The sequence below is a fragment of the Sus scrofa genome, chromosome 18, assembly GCF_054392235.1.
Source record: "Sus scrofa isolate SSC_HxYL_T2T_F1_AM1 chromosome 18, Sscrofa_HxYL_maternal_Yorkshire_Landrace_v2.0, whole genome shotgun sequence".
Classification (NCBI taxonomy): domain Eukaryota; kingdom Metazoa; phylum Chordata; class Mammalia; order Artiodactyla; family Suidae; genus Sus; species Sus scrofa.
Genome location: NC_139400.1, coordinates 53,258,395 through 53,271,738, shown reverse-complemented (window position 1 = coordinate 53,271,738; position 13,344 = coordinate 53,258,395). Strand labels below are relative to the sequence as shown.

Below are 13,344 nucleotides of genomic sequence, written 5' to 3'. Positions count from 1 at the left end.
CTGACGATTAGTGATGCTGAGCTTTTTTTTTTTTTTTTTTCATGTGCCTGTTGGCCACTGATACTGTTTTGAGCCTCTAGATCAAAGCCTTACCTGAAGTTAGCTTTATCTCTGGCCTTTCCAATCATGTGAGCCAGTACATTCCCTTTTTTGGCTTGAGTCAATTTGAACTGGACTTTGTGTCAGTTATGACATATAGACACAAATATGACATAAAGAGTCCCAATAGGTACCATGAATTTTGAACTCTTCCTGAACTCCCATCAGACACCTTTATATGATGATAGGAGTAAAATGCATTCCAAAGACACTCATCAATGCATCCAGAGGTAGATTATATATATCTCTGCTCAGGCAAATTAAGAGCTAACTGTGCTAAGTGGCTGGGGTGGCAGGGTGAAGTGGGAATAGAAACTATGACTGCAAAAAAGCATTTGAGATTTTTTTTGGGGGGGGTAACATATGATTTTATGGAATAGCTTTCATCTCCTAAATATTTTCATGAAACATATGCCCTAGAAAAACAATCTTAGGACCGCATAGTTCCTAATGTTAGGTTTCCCAGTGTTCTCCGTGGTCTTTCCTACTCAGAGGAATTAGTTCCCATTCGAGACACACACCCAGTGATGTGGACCTGAGTGGCTTCAGGTCCACATCACTGGGCTGCATGAAGGAGGAAGAAAGATGTTTGTGAAGGAGCCAGGAAGAAGACAGGCTGCCTCTGCCAAGAATGGAGTGTCTTTTATGTTCTTTGATAACTTTGAGATTTCCCTTTCCTATTCCTTTCTCCTCATCTATTAATGAGCATGAACTACATCCTGGCCTTTAATCATTGATATCATTTCATATACACTTTTTCATTATCCTCATCTCTCTTTTGCTCCTACGAACATCTGTTTCCCAGACCCACTCTTAAGGATTGAGTGTATACATGGCAGCTTTCCCCATCTCTGAGCCACGGAGCTAAATTTCCTATGCACCTTCAAGCATTAAATTGAAAATTAAGCTAAATGTACCATATTTTGTTATAATTACAGTTTAGAAGAAAATCCTTGTTAATTAGGTATCCAAGAAAGTTATGTGGTCCATATGCTGTGTAGGAATTTATAGTCCACAGTAATAAAGTTTGGTAATAAAGGGATAGTGATGAGTGAAAGGGACAAATGTAAATTAACATTCCCCCCAAATAAATCAAACAGTTTAGAAAACTGGGCCATTCATGGCAACCACATGCAACTAGTTATAATTGCCAGTTTCCAAGTGTTTTCCAAGATTTTCTTTAAAAATCTTTTTTAAAAAACAAAGAGACATGATTTGAAGCTTAATATTCTGGTATCATTTGATAGTCATAGAGCTGATGAGACTGCCACATTGTAATCAGAAATTATTCTAATTATTCTTCATAGAGTCTTTGGCATTGGCCTGGATAATGATAGGAATTAGTGACTTTTACACAGACAAGGTTCCTTCCTTCGAGGAATGTATCCTCCAGAACTCTCTGCCCTGGCGTGAGCTGCACTGGGAACAATCTCTCTTCACTGACCCAGAAGAGCCATTGGTTGATGACGATGACTGACATCATGTTTCAAGGGCCTTCTCTGCGCCAGGTCCTGCACTGAGCTCTTTATATGCATTAGTTCTTTTTATTCTCACAGTCTTTAGAGGGAGCATATTACCTAAGACTTCTTTCCGTTGTAAGTATGAAAAATGCCAACTAGAAATGACTTCTTAAGTGATAAAGAAATGAATTATCCCTAGGAATAAAAGGTCGAAAGGTAGGGCAGCTTTAAGATTGGTCAATTCATCATTTGATACCATTAAGAACCTGGATTCTTTTTGTCTTTTTGCTCTGTTTCCAGTATGTGACTTTGTCCTTGAGTTGACTCTCTTCGGGGTCATAAGGTAACCGCCACGATATCTCAGCGTTTGTGTTCTTTATGTCTAGCCCCAGAGGAAGCAAAGGGGACTCACTTTTCCTTGCATCTCATTTTCTTTAGGGCCACCTGTGCTTTTTGCAGAAGATGCTCATGGTGGGGGTAAGAGATGTTGAGTAGACAGCCAATCACATCTACTTTAGGTAAACCCTACCATTACCCCATCTGACAGATAAGGAAACTGAACCTGAGAAAGGTTAAGCAATGTACCCAGCATCTCTCCACTAATAAGGGATGAAGCAGGGGTCTGAACTAAGGCAGTTTGACTTTCAGCACATGTTCTTACCCACTGCACTAAACTGCTTGGCCATGGTAAATACCTTCCCAACTCTGAATGGGGACTTGGGGTCAGTTTAAGTGAAAGAAATAGATAAAAACTGTTTTTCATTTTTCTCATCCACATTCTTTCCCTTAGAAGTGCTTCTTTTTCTCCCCAGAGTCCAGTCCTAGATCCCACATGCTGATAGAGTAGTATGGGATTCTAGGAGAGTCTATGGGAGGGGCAATGAACTTGCCATTGGAGTGAGGGTAGCTTCCCAGAAAGAATGAGTTACAATTATTTCTACTGAGATCTGCAGGATCAGCCACAAGAATAAGTCCTGGGGATGTAACCTATAGCATGGTGACTATGGTTAATAATACTGTATTGTATACATAAAAGTTGCTAATGGAATAGATCTTAAATGTTCTCATCAGATTAAAAAAAATTTTAACTGTGTGGGGTGATGAATGTTAACTAGATTCACTGATCATTTCACAATACATACACACACTGAATCATTATGTTATATACTGGAAACTAATACAATGTTTTATGTTAATCGTATCTTTTAAAAAAAGAAAAATTAGCCAGGTGGAATAGTGTGTATGTGTGCATGTCTGCAGGATAAAATGTTTCAGGCAGAGGGAGCAGCATACAAAAATGGGAGATTGGGGTACAACTGGAAAACTCGAAGTAGGTCAGAATAACTTGTGTCAAACTCAAAGGGTGGTAGTGTTGAGAGATAAGGCTCTAGAAGTAAGAAGTGAACCATTAAAGATAGTGTTAAGCACATTAAGGCATCTGAACTGTACCCTGAGATCAGTGGTAAGTGTTTAAGAATTTGTAGCAGAAGAGGGTCTTGATCAGAATAAAACTTTAGCAAGATCTCTCTGACTGCAAGGTGGAGAGTGGATTCCTGCAGTACTAAGGCCGTGCTTCTAAGTTTATTAAGTGGAGGAGGAAGGCCACTATCTGGCTAATTCAAGTGCCCTCCGCCCCGCTCCCCGACTGGCCCCCTGCATGACCTGGGGTCTTTCAGTGGCTTTTGCTGGTTGACTCATCAGCCATTCCCAATTCCTTTCTCCTCTGTGCACATCCCACTTCAGACTGAAAAATCTAATTATCTGCTTTCTAGATACCTTCCTGTGATCCAGTTAGACTGTGGGCTTCTGGAAGAGTTTAACTTCTTGCCTGGAGCCATCTTTTGACCCTGAAAAGCCATGACTAAGGATGAATGCGTACATAGAGCAGAAGGATGGAAAGGGCCTAGGTCCCTGATGACATCCAAATTCTTCAATGGGACCGAGCTACATCATTCAGCAAGACATAAATGTGCCTTGATTTACGCCAGTGCTGCTGACCTCTTCTGTTACCCACAGGAAAAAGCATTCCTAGTAAAGTGGCATGTATTAATCCAGTACAAGAGATTTTCACTTCTCTGTTTCATTTTGATTGTGTATACACATCTTGAACTCTTCAAGCAAGAGAAGGAAGTTTCTATATTGTGCTTATTACACTAGCAGGTTGGAAGGCAGCTCTGTAAAGCTTCTGCTTCCTTGGGGACAAAATGTGCGTGTGCAATGCAGTACCTACTTGGACAGCCCGGAGGAGGCCTGGTGAATTCCATCAGCCATGTCTCCATTTCTTGCTGCCCACACTTGGCATGGCATTGGAATGAAGTCCATTTGGCCTGTGATTGAATCTGAAGAACCAAAAGCAAAAGAAGAGAGAATCATGATGATTTAAAAAAAATATCTTGAAGTTTTAATAAGGCTTCATGTTTGGAGAAAAATATTACTTACAACATGCTTTTCCTTCAAGCAATTTATGTTAATAGAAAAGTGTCCTAAAGAAAAATTAAACACAGCCGTGGAGCATGTTATATTTTTCTCAGACACGGCACTTTTATTAGAATCCTAATGAAATGTATACCCATAAAAAATGCTTTCCCCGCCTCCTACCCCCACAACTTAAACATGGCTGACAGTAGTCACAAGCGTAGAACACCCAAGCCAACTCCACTGATTAACGTGTCGTCTGAGGTCTGCCATCACCTGACAGGATAAAGCTAATCCGAATTGACTGCACGCCTTGTTTTTATGACATGGAGCTATTGAAAAGTACAAGAATAATTAACTGGAAATGTAACAGAGGAAGCTCTCTCTGAGCTTAGGCTGTCACAGAGTATAACACCTGATACGGCTTCCCTGAGCACCAGACTCACAGCAATAACACTTTTTATGCTACTTTCTGAAGAAACTGGTGACTCAAGTCGTCCATCAGTGCAATTCGTTCTGAAGACAGCATGACAGCTGTGGCAGGTACAAAACAGAGGTGCCTTGTTCCACTGAGTGACACTAATTATGGGTAAGGGCTTTGTAAACATGCCTCTCTGTTCGGGGGAAGTGAACAACATACAGTAAAGCACCGGCATAACCAAAATGACGTCTATAAATAAATAGAAAATAAGGGCACTTTTCTAATTGAATGCAGATAGGTAAATAAATCAGGGGCACTTAAGCCTGCTTTGGATACAATGAGTCATTTTCTACTCTCTGACAAAGTGAAAAAGGCAATTGGCTCTTGGAGTTTACCCAGATGTGGCATGCTGGAAAGAAGGCTTTCCACCTATACAGCTGCTATCTCAATGAAAGTATGTATATGTTATAACACACACGTGTGTGTGCTTACATGGGTCTGTGTGCAAGGCTCTCTTAGAAATAAATTTTATGTTACAACATCATGTTAGGCAATGTTAGGGGCACTCTGGCACTTAACTAGAGAAAAGCGATAAACATGATGATTATTTAACCAGGCTAGCCCACCAAGCATGAGCTGAACTTAAGTACAAATAAACACGACGGGCAATCAATAGGATTAGTTAGTGAGCTTTAGTTAAGCTGAGACATTACACTTATCTGTTGTAGGCTTGTTGGCAGGCTTGCATTCAGCTTTAAGAGCGAGGAACAACCCCCCCCACACACACACCCCCAAATAGCTTGGAGAGAAGCTTCTTTCCGTCTATTTTAAAACTGTAGGCAGATGATTCAGGGCAGCTATGATCTCAGGGGGCCAGGCATCCAGGGAACCAGGCTCTCTCTACTGCACTGCTTCACCATGGATGACCCACATCCCAGGGTCAACACAGTGAGTGCCGTGTTTCAGCAACAGGATGAAGAAGCCTTGACAAGGGTACAGGTGGAACGTGACACTGGCACATGACACTTCTTATTGGCCAGAGCTAAGTCACATGACCCTAGCTAGCTGCAAGGGGGCTGATGATGTGTCTCCACCCCCGGAGGTCAAGAACTGGTGAGCGTGGATACTGAGAGGTCTACTGGTGAGCTCTGCATACTTGTTTCTATTGAGGAGGAAAGCTGTTTTGTAGCATGTTATGAGACAAAACCTCCTGCAGCCTGGACCATTCCCATCTTCCTCATTCTTTCCCTAAATCCCTGACTAAAACCCAGAAAGAGATATTTATTGCAAGCCAAGAAGCAAATCCTAAATGGAAGAATATTTCCTACTCTCCAGGGAGGGGTAATGGGAAGGCTGCCCTCCCAAATCTCACTTTGCTGACGTCCAAACTCCACAGCACAACTTTCTTCAGCATGAGTCTACTTTCTTGATCAAACAGCAACTTCCTCTAGGAAAAACTTTCACTATCAGCTTTTTATGCCTTAATTTGAATGGGTTTCTGACTTTCCTATCTTGAGAGAAGTCTTTACTAGGAGAAAATGAGATTGGGACTGCCCATATAATTTACCGGAGATGAAGGGAGATACAGTAAATCAGATATTTGTATGAATTTTTTAAGATTTTCCTTAAAATTGGTTAAGAATTTCATTAACCTGGATTTTTTAAAAGAAGAGTCTCCCCCCATGGGATCTTTTTTCATCTAAGCAATTAAAAAATAAAGAAGAAAACAGTCCCCAAACCTTCTTTTACTTTCCTGCTGAGTTTTTAATCTCTCTTGTTTAGAAATGTACGACTTTGTGTACATGAGTGTATCAGTGAGGACAGGAACTTTGGGGGCCTGGAGTGTATGCATTAGAATTATTCTGTGCATGATAAGAAACTGTCAATACAGTGTTGTGCCAGGAGTTCACTGTGGAAACAAGTGCTTGAAATAGCATTTAGTGCCACTCTATCCAAGTCAGAGCCTTCACTGAAGAATTCTCAGAAGTGGCTCTAGCTCATGAAAGGAAGGAAAGATCCCTAAAGGAAAAGGCGAGGGCATCTGGGGATGGGGGGTGATGCCTGAGCAAGGGGCAGGAGCAGAAGTGAAACTCACATCACCACATTCAGTGTGTACTGACTGACAGCAGAGAAGGAGGCTGTGTGGAGGAAACCCAAGTTGGGTTCTACAGTAAAGGAGCTGAAAACCTTAACTGAGCATCTATTGTATGACACGCATTTCTCCTAGATGTCTTGCAAACAGACCTTCATTAAGTTGTCACAACAAGTCTGGGAAACAAGTACAATCATCTAGTTTTACAGACGAAGGAACAGAGACCAAAAGAAAGTAAAGATTGAAAGTCAAAGCTGGGGCTTGAATATAGTCTGCTGCCCTCACAGGCTCTGTCTACTGTACCACACTGGGTTTGACATACGAGAGGCAGAAAAGAAGAGCTGGAAAGCTGGTTTAAGCTCATACAGCCCTCACATCTCCCACTCCCCCAAAGCCACACTTTCATCAAAGCTGGGCCAGATGCTGTGTCTCCAGGACTTGCAGCTGGGGAGGTCAGTGGTGATAGTGGATGGTGAGCAGCAGGACCCTTAGCGTTCTTAGATATCATTGCTGGTCACCACTTCCCAGCAGATGGGACCAGGTTTGGGAGCTCTGGCGGTTAACCAAGGCCTGTTGTTTCCTTTTTAGGCACTGTCTTGGTTCCCAATTAGCCAGGAGTTTTGTTTTGCTTTTAAGTCACGAACATCTCAGCTATCAAAGTCTTTCCTTACCAACCATCTGCAGCCATTCTGCCTTGGGCCATGAACTCATCTGATCTCTTACTCCAAGCTTCCTCGAATTAGACCTGGTCTTGGCCATGAGACTTTCAATGAAAGGTTAAGTGGTAACGTGGTATTTGTGAGTCAGTCTTCCCTCTGAGTCAGAAATAAAACAGTGCCTGAGCATGTCAGATGGAGTATGGGGCCATCCTGCAAGGAAACCCAAAGGAGTCTTTCCCTTTAGTTCTCCTAGGGTACAAAGTGACTTGTGATGTGTATTGAGAGTCTGTTTTTGGTGAGAGAGGATAAAACCTTGGGGCAGCCAGATGAACTTATTTTCCCTTCTTTCTTTCCTCTTTCCTCCTTCATTCTTTTTGACTTTTTACTTGTTTCAAAACAGTAAAACTTCGTCATTCAAGGGGAATTTATATTTCTCCTTAACATTTGATCAAAGAAGTTATTCCTAATATTTTTTTTTTGCTGTGAAAATTGGATTTTTAAATTTTTTTACAATGATTTTTGTTTTTTCCATTATAGTTGGTTTACAGTGTCCCGTCAATTTTCTACTGTACAGCAAAGTGACCCAGTCACACACACATATATATACACATTCTTTTTCTCACATTATCCTTCATCATGCTCCATCATAAGTGACCGGATATACTTCCCAGTGCCATTCAGCAGGATCTCATTGCTTATCCATTCCAAAGGCAATAGTTTGCATCTATTAATCCCTGATTCCCAGTCCATCTCACTCCCTCCCCCTCGGCAACCACAATTCTGTTCTCCAAGTCCAACTTTCTTTTCTGTGGTATTCCTAATACTAATTCTCTTGTTTAGTAAAACTGTGGCAGAATGGAAAAAAAAATCCTGGGTTAGAGGTAAAGAAAACCAAACAAACTAAAAGCCAAACAACCTAAAAAGAGGTTTTTTGAGTGGTGGCTTGACAAACTGAGAACTGAGAGATCTCAGGCAAATCACAAACTCGGTGAAGCTTCATTTCCCCAAAGGAAACAGGAAGACAACCAAACCTGCCTCACCTCCCCTATAGGAGTGTTAACAGATACTAGAGAAATAATCTGTGTGAAGATGCTTTGTATGTGGGTGATGTGGGTCAAGAACACGGTTGGCAGTTTAGGTTCTGGTTTCAGACACATCTGAGAGAAATCCTTATGGGGCGTGACTTGGGAAAATGACTTTATATCAGTAGGTTCTCAACTGAGGACAATTTTGTGCTGCCCCAGGCATATTTAGCAATGTCTGGAAACATGTTTAGTTGTCACAAGTGGGAGGTGGGGTAAAACAGTGTCTAGTGTGTAGAGGCCAGGCTGTGGAACATCCTACAGTGCACAGGCCAGCCCCCCATAACAAAGGACCAACTGGCTCCAACGTCAATGCTGCCCGCATTAATAAACCATTTTATCTTTATAAACCTTAGGTTGTTTTGTTTTTGATCTCAAGGTAAGACAGAAATAACAGGAAGAGTACTTACAGCATAGAGTTGTCATGCAGGTTGAATAAAGTGACACAACTAAATCACAGCTGAGTGCCTAGCCAATGTCAAAGGCTCAGGGAAGCTGTTTCGTGCTCAGTGTTCCTGCAGCTGCTCTCCCCAGCGTCCTTGCTATTTGTTGGCAACTCTTATCAATCCTTCCTCAACTTACAGTAGTAAATATCCATACAGTTGTAGCTGGCTGGTATTTATTCATTGCTCTTCTTCAAGAGTATACCAGTTTCCTTTCTGAGAATTTCTTTTCCCTAGTTATATAAGTTCTTGGTGGGAACCTAAGTCCAGACACTTCTAAGGACATGAAAGAGGCTGTGTTCTCCTTCTCTCTGCCCTGGCCTAGCCCAGGAGTGGTCATGCAACCTGACATTGGCCAATCAAACAATCTCTTCCAGGAGGTTGACTCCTGAGCCTAAGAAGTGATGAAAACTTGCAGCAGCACGCTGGCCTTGGGGTTTCTGCTCCTACAGGTGTGTCTGCTTCTCCATGCCACAGAGTCCCTTGGTTCCTGTCTTTCCAGTGATTGTTCTTCAGACTTTGGTGGACCCACTAGTGTTCCCACAGCCTTCCAACCCATTACATTTGCATAGCTGGTTCCGTCTGTGGCAACCCAAACCCTTGGCTGATCACTTACTTATCAGTGATCAATGAATACAAACATAGGACTATATGTATGGTGTCTGTTGGCAGAGGCGATCAGGATGGGTGAGTGGGTCTGTAGCTTAGATGAAAGCAAAACAGGGAAGAGCTTTTAATTGTATTTTTTCCAAGTAGTACTGCAGCAATATTCAGTTCCAAGTTCTAACGCTCACATTCTTTATCGAAGTAAAAGCTGAATCTTCCTCCTCCAGCCAAGTCCTTATCAATAAACATAAATTAGCAAAGTGTATTAACTCTGTCCTGTGGTGAACCTTTTACATTTGGCAAATAGAACTGGGCAACAATATGACTTAAAAATATTGATTTAAGCAAATTCTCAGAAGTACATGGTACATTTATTGTAAAATACACATTTGAAGTTATCCTTTTTTTTCACTTCATCCTTTGTCTTTGTCAGAGCCTATTTTAATATCTGTGCAGAATAGAAATTCACATTTTGTGTACATTTGGGAACAGTCCGGCCAAGCAATGACAATGGCTAGTGATAAGCACAAGGAAGAACAATTAAGACATTCATTAACTGTTATTTTTAGATTATTTTTCTGGACTGGAAGTATGAATGTTTAGAAAAGAATTTAGATGAGTTTCACTTTCTGATTTGAAATAATAGCTTAATAGTAAATTATACTTGTTCAGTGGCTTAAAATTTGTCAAACATTTTTAAGTTAATAAAAATAGTATGCATGTATCTTTTCTCATTAGAAATATAACCTGTGAAATTCAAGGGTATGAGAAATTAAAGCAGCTTTTCTTAAAAATTTTTTTAGGGCCACGCCTGTGGCTTATGGACGTTCCCAGGCCTGGGTTCAAATTGGAGCTGCAGCTGGCAGCCTACACCACAGCCACAGCAGCACAGAATCCAAGCCACATCTGTGACCTACACCACAGCTCACGGCAACACCGGATCCTTAACCCACTGAGCGAGGTCAGGGATCGAACCTGCATCCTCATGGATGCTTGTGAGCCACAATGGGAACTCCCTAAAAATTTATTTTGTTAAAATATAGTTGATTTATAATGTTGTTAATTTTTGCTGTACAGAAAAGTGATTCGATTTCATATATATATTCTTTTCCATTATGGTTTATACAGGATATTGAAAATAGTTCCCTGTGCTGTACAGTAGGACCTTGTTGTTTACCCAATCTATATATGATAGTTTACATCTGCTAATCCCAAACTCCCAATCTATCCTTCCTTTACTCCCCCTTGGCAACCACATGTCTGTTCTGTGTCTGTGAGTCTGTTTCTGTTTCTCAGAGAAATTCATTTGTGTCATATTTTAGATTCTACATAAAAGTGATATCATATGGTATTTGTCTTTCTCTGCCTTACTTCACTTAGTATGGTAATCTCTAGGTCCATTCATGTTGCTGCGAATGGCATTATTTCATTTTTTTTTTTTTATGGAAGCAGTTTTTATTTTCTAAGGGCACAGAGGACAATACTTGAAACCGAAATGCAGAGTTGCAATTCCTGAATTTGTCGATCATCCTCAGTACAAGAAGTTATTCTGAGTTTAGGTTGGATAGCAAGACTGTATTAATATGCATTTGTAAAGTCAAATTATGTGTTTACATCTGCCAGTGGTGGTATTTACCATCTGCATGATCACTGAGTACAGGCATAAAAAGGAAAACTTGATAAACTTTGCTAATTAAAAAAAAAATCATTAAGTCCCTGATGAATCTAGTTAGAAGTTCAAGACCTCTGAGGCTCAGTTTTCTCATCTCTAAAGTGGGAATAATAAGAGTAATTATCTCAGCTGGTTGTCTGGATGATCAAATGAGATCATGTGTGCACAGAGTTTTAAATTTATTTTAAGAGTTTGTTTATAGACAAAATTTTACAATTTCAGATACTTCATATCTGACTTCATGTCTCAAATAACAGAGTTTATAGTAAAGGCATATTCTAATTAAAAGCTGTACACCAAATCAGGTTTAGAACTAAAGTTTAAGTAAGCTGAAATGGAAAAGTAAAAATCTATTTTATTGCTTATTTTTCTAATATTCTCAGTCTTATCTGTATATGGTTTAATGATTAATATTTTTAGTGCTCATAATGAATTTATGTTTCCTCAATTGGATGTTAAAGCTTTATGTCAGGAAACTGCAGAGGCTTGAGCAGAAAGATCCCTGAAATAAAAGAGAAAATGAGTCTTTTAAGATCACATATTTGTGGCACTACTGCTCCCTAGAGGTAACATATCCTAATTGCAGGAACATCAGAAAACAAATCCAGTCCTTTGAGGATGCGATATGATAAGACTGCTCACGGAATTCCTGCTGTGGCATAATGGGATCAGCGGCGTCTTGGGGAGTGCTGGGACACAGGTTCAATCCCCAGCCTGGCACAATGGGTTAAGGATCTGGCATTGCCGCAGCTGTGGCTTAGGTCCCAACTGTGGATTGGATCTGATCCCTGGCCCAGGAACTCCATATGCTGTGGGGCCACCCCCCCCCCAAAAAAAAAAGACTGCTCACAAGTATAGTTTCTCCTTGACCAATTTCCCCACATCTATTGGTTTTCCTATTAGTGAAAAATTGGGTTGAATGTACACTTGCCCACATATCTTGCAGCTAAGTCCTCTGGACTTTTGAATGCAGTGATGGCATGTCTTGCCAAAAGGGAAAATTCCGTCATTCTGATATTGTCCATAGAAGCACAAGCCTTCTGGGCCATCCAGCATCATTCAGACTCCCTCCTAGGTCCTTCTAATGTTCATGTGCTCACTCTCTATCATCACCAAACTTCCTCGAATTTTCACCTTCTTCTCTGAATAGCCCTTGACCCTTGTGCTCCACCTGCATCTACCTCCCTGACATCTGTCTTAAGTGATGGCGGCTTTTACTCTTTTGCTTCGTATACATCAGGACATTGGCATAGGATAGATGTCTTTCTGGTTACCTGTTACCCACTAGAAATTACTTGTCTTCCTTCATCTTTCAAACCCCAAATCTTTTAAAGTTTGTGACATTATTACTATTCCACCCAACACATTTTCTTAGAGCCCTCTTCCACTAGCCTCCCAGTTAAGCCCTTTATTTATAAGGTTGGTACCTCATTCACTGTCCTATTCTTCATTCTATTCCTCTTATTATTCCTGGTGGCTTCAACATTCATGTGGGTGATCCATCTAATAGCCTGGGCTCTCAGTTCCTTAACTTCATCTGATGACCTCTTCCTCAACTCTTCCTCTCCACCAATTACTGGGTCAAACCAGTAACTGCATCTCCTCTAAAGTGTCAGTTTAGGACATTTTTCTCTCTAGTACTTTTTCTTCTCATTTATTCTATTATCTTCACTCCAATAATTTTTGACCTTATCAAGACATCCAATCTTTTGATGTTATAACATTTTTCACTACCTATCACCCTCTTCATCTATAAAAATAACAGCACTGGTTTCTACAGCCACATCCTATGCCTTCTTTTCTTCGACAATGGAAGATATGCCCACGTTTCACTGTGCTCCAGATCCCAATCTCTCACTTTTGCTCCTGTTACCTCCTTTCCCTCATGCATTATCAGTTTTTTCCTCTCTATTTGGATTCTGCCCATCAGCATATAAACATATTCTGGTATCTCCTTTTTTAAATCTACTTTCTCTTGATTCCTCCATCCCTTTAGCTAAGAATCCCTTTATCTGCTCTCCTTCACAGCAAAATTTATTGACAGTTGTCTTTAACTGTGGTCTCTATTTCCTCACCTACTACTGTCACTTCAACCTACCCCAACTAGGTTTCTAGCCCCTTCACTGTACTGAAACTGCTCCAATCAAGGTCACTGATACCTGTTGCCAGTCCAATTGTATTCTCTTCTTTATTCCTACGGCATTCAAACAGCTGACCATTTTCTCTTTGAAACCTTTTTTCCTCTTGCCTTCCCTGTGTTGTTTTCAAATATTTTTCCTCATGTAGCCCCTAAAAGAATTTTGCAAAACTTTCTAGACCTTTGCACATTTTTAGAGTTGACATCTTTGTTTTTCATCATAAGTTTAAATAGTTGCTAGGGATAGAATTTCCACTC

At 40.6% G+C, this 13,344-nt stretch overlaps 1 long non-coding RNA gene across 6 annotated transcripts in view; it reads right to left on the bottom strand.

The window, feature by feature from the left end:
• Positions 1–13,344, bottom strand: part of LOC102167346 (uncharacterized) — a 55,091-nt gene that overhangs the window by 7,918 nt on the left and 33,829 nt on the right. For all 6 annotated transcript variants that reach the window (XR_002340315.2, XR_002340316.2, XR_014834062.1 and 3 more), the window contains one exon: positions 3,790–3,898. This is a non-coding gene — a long non-coding RNA (uncharacterized LOC102167346). The remainder of the gene's footprint in view (positions 1–3,789; positions 3,899–13,344) is intronic.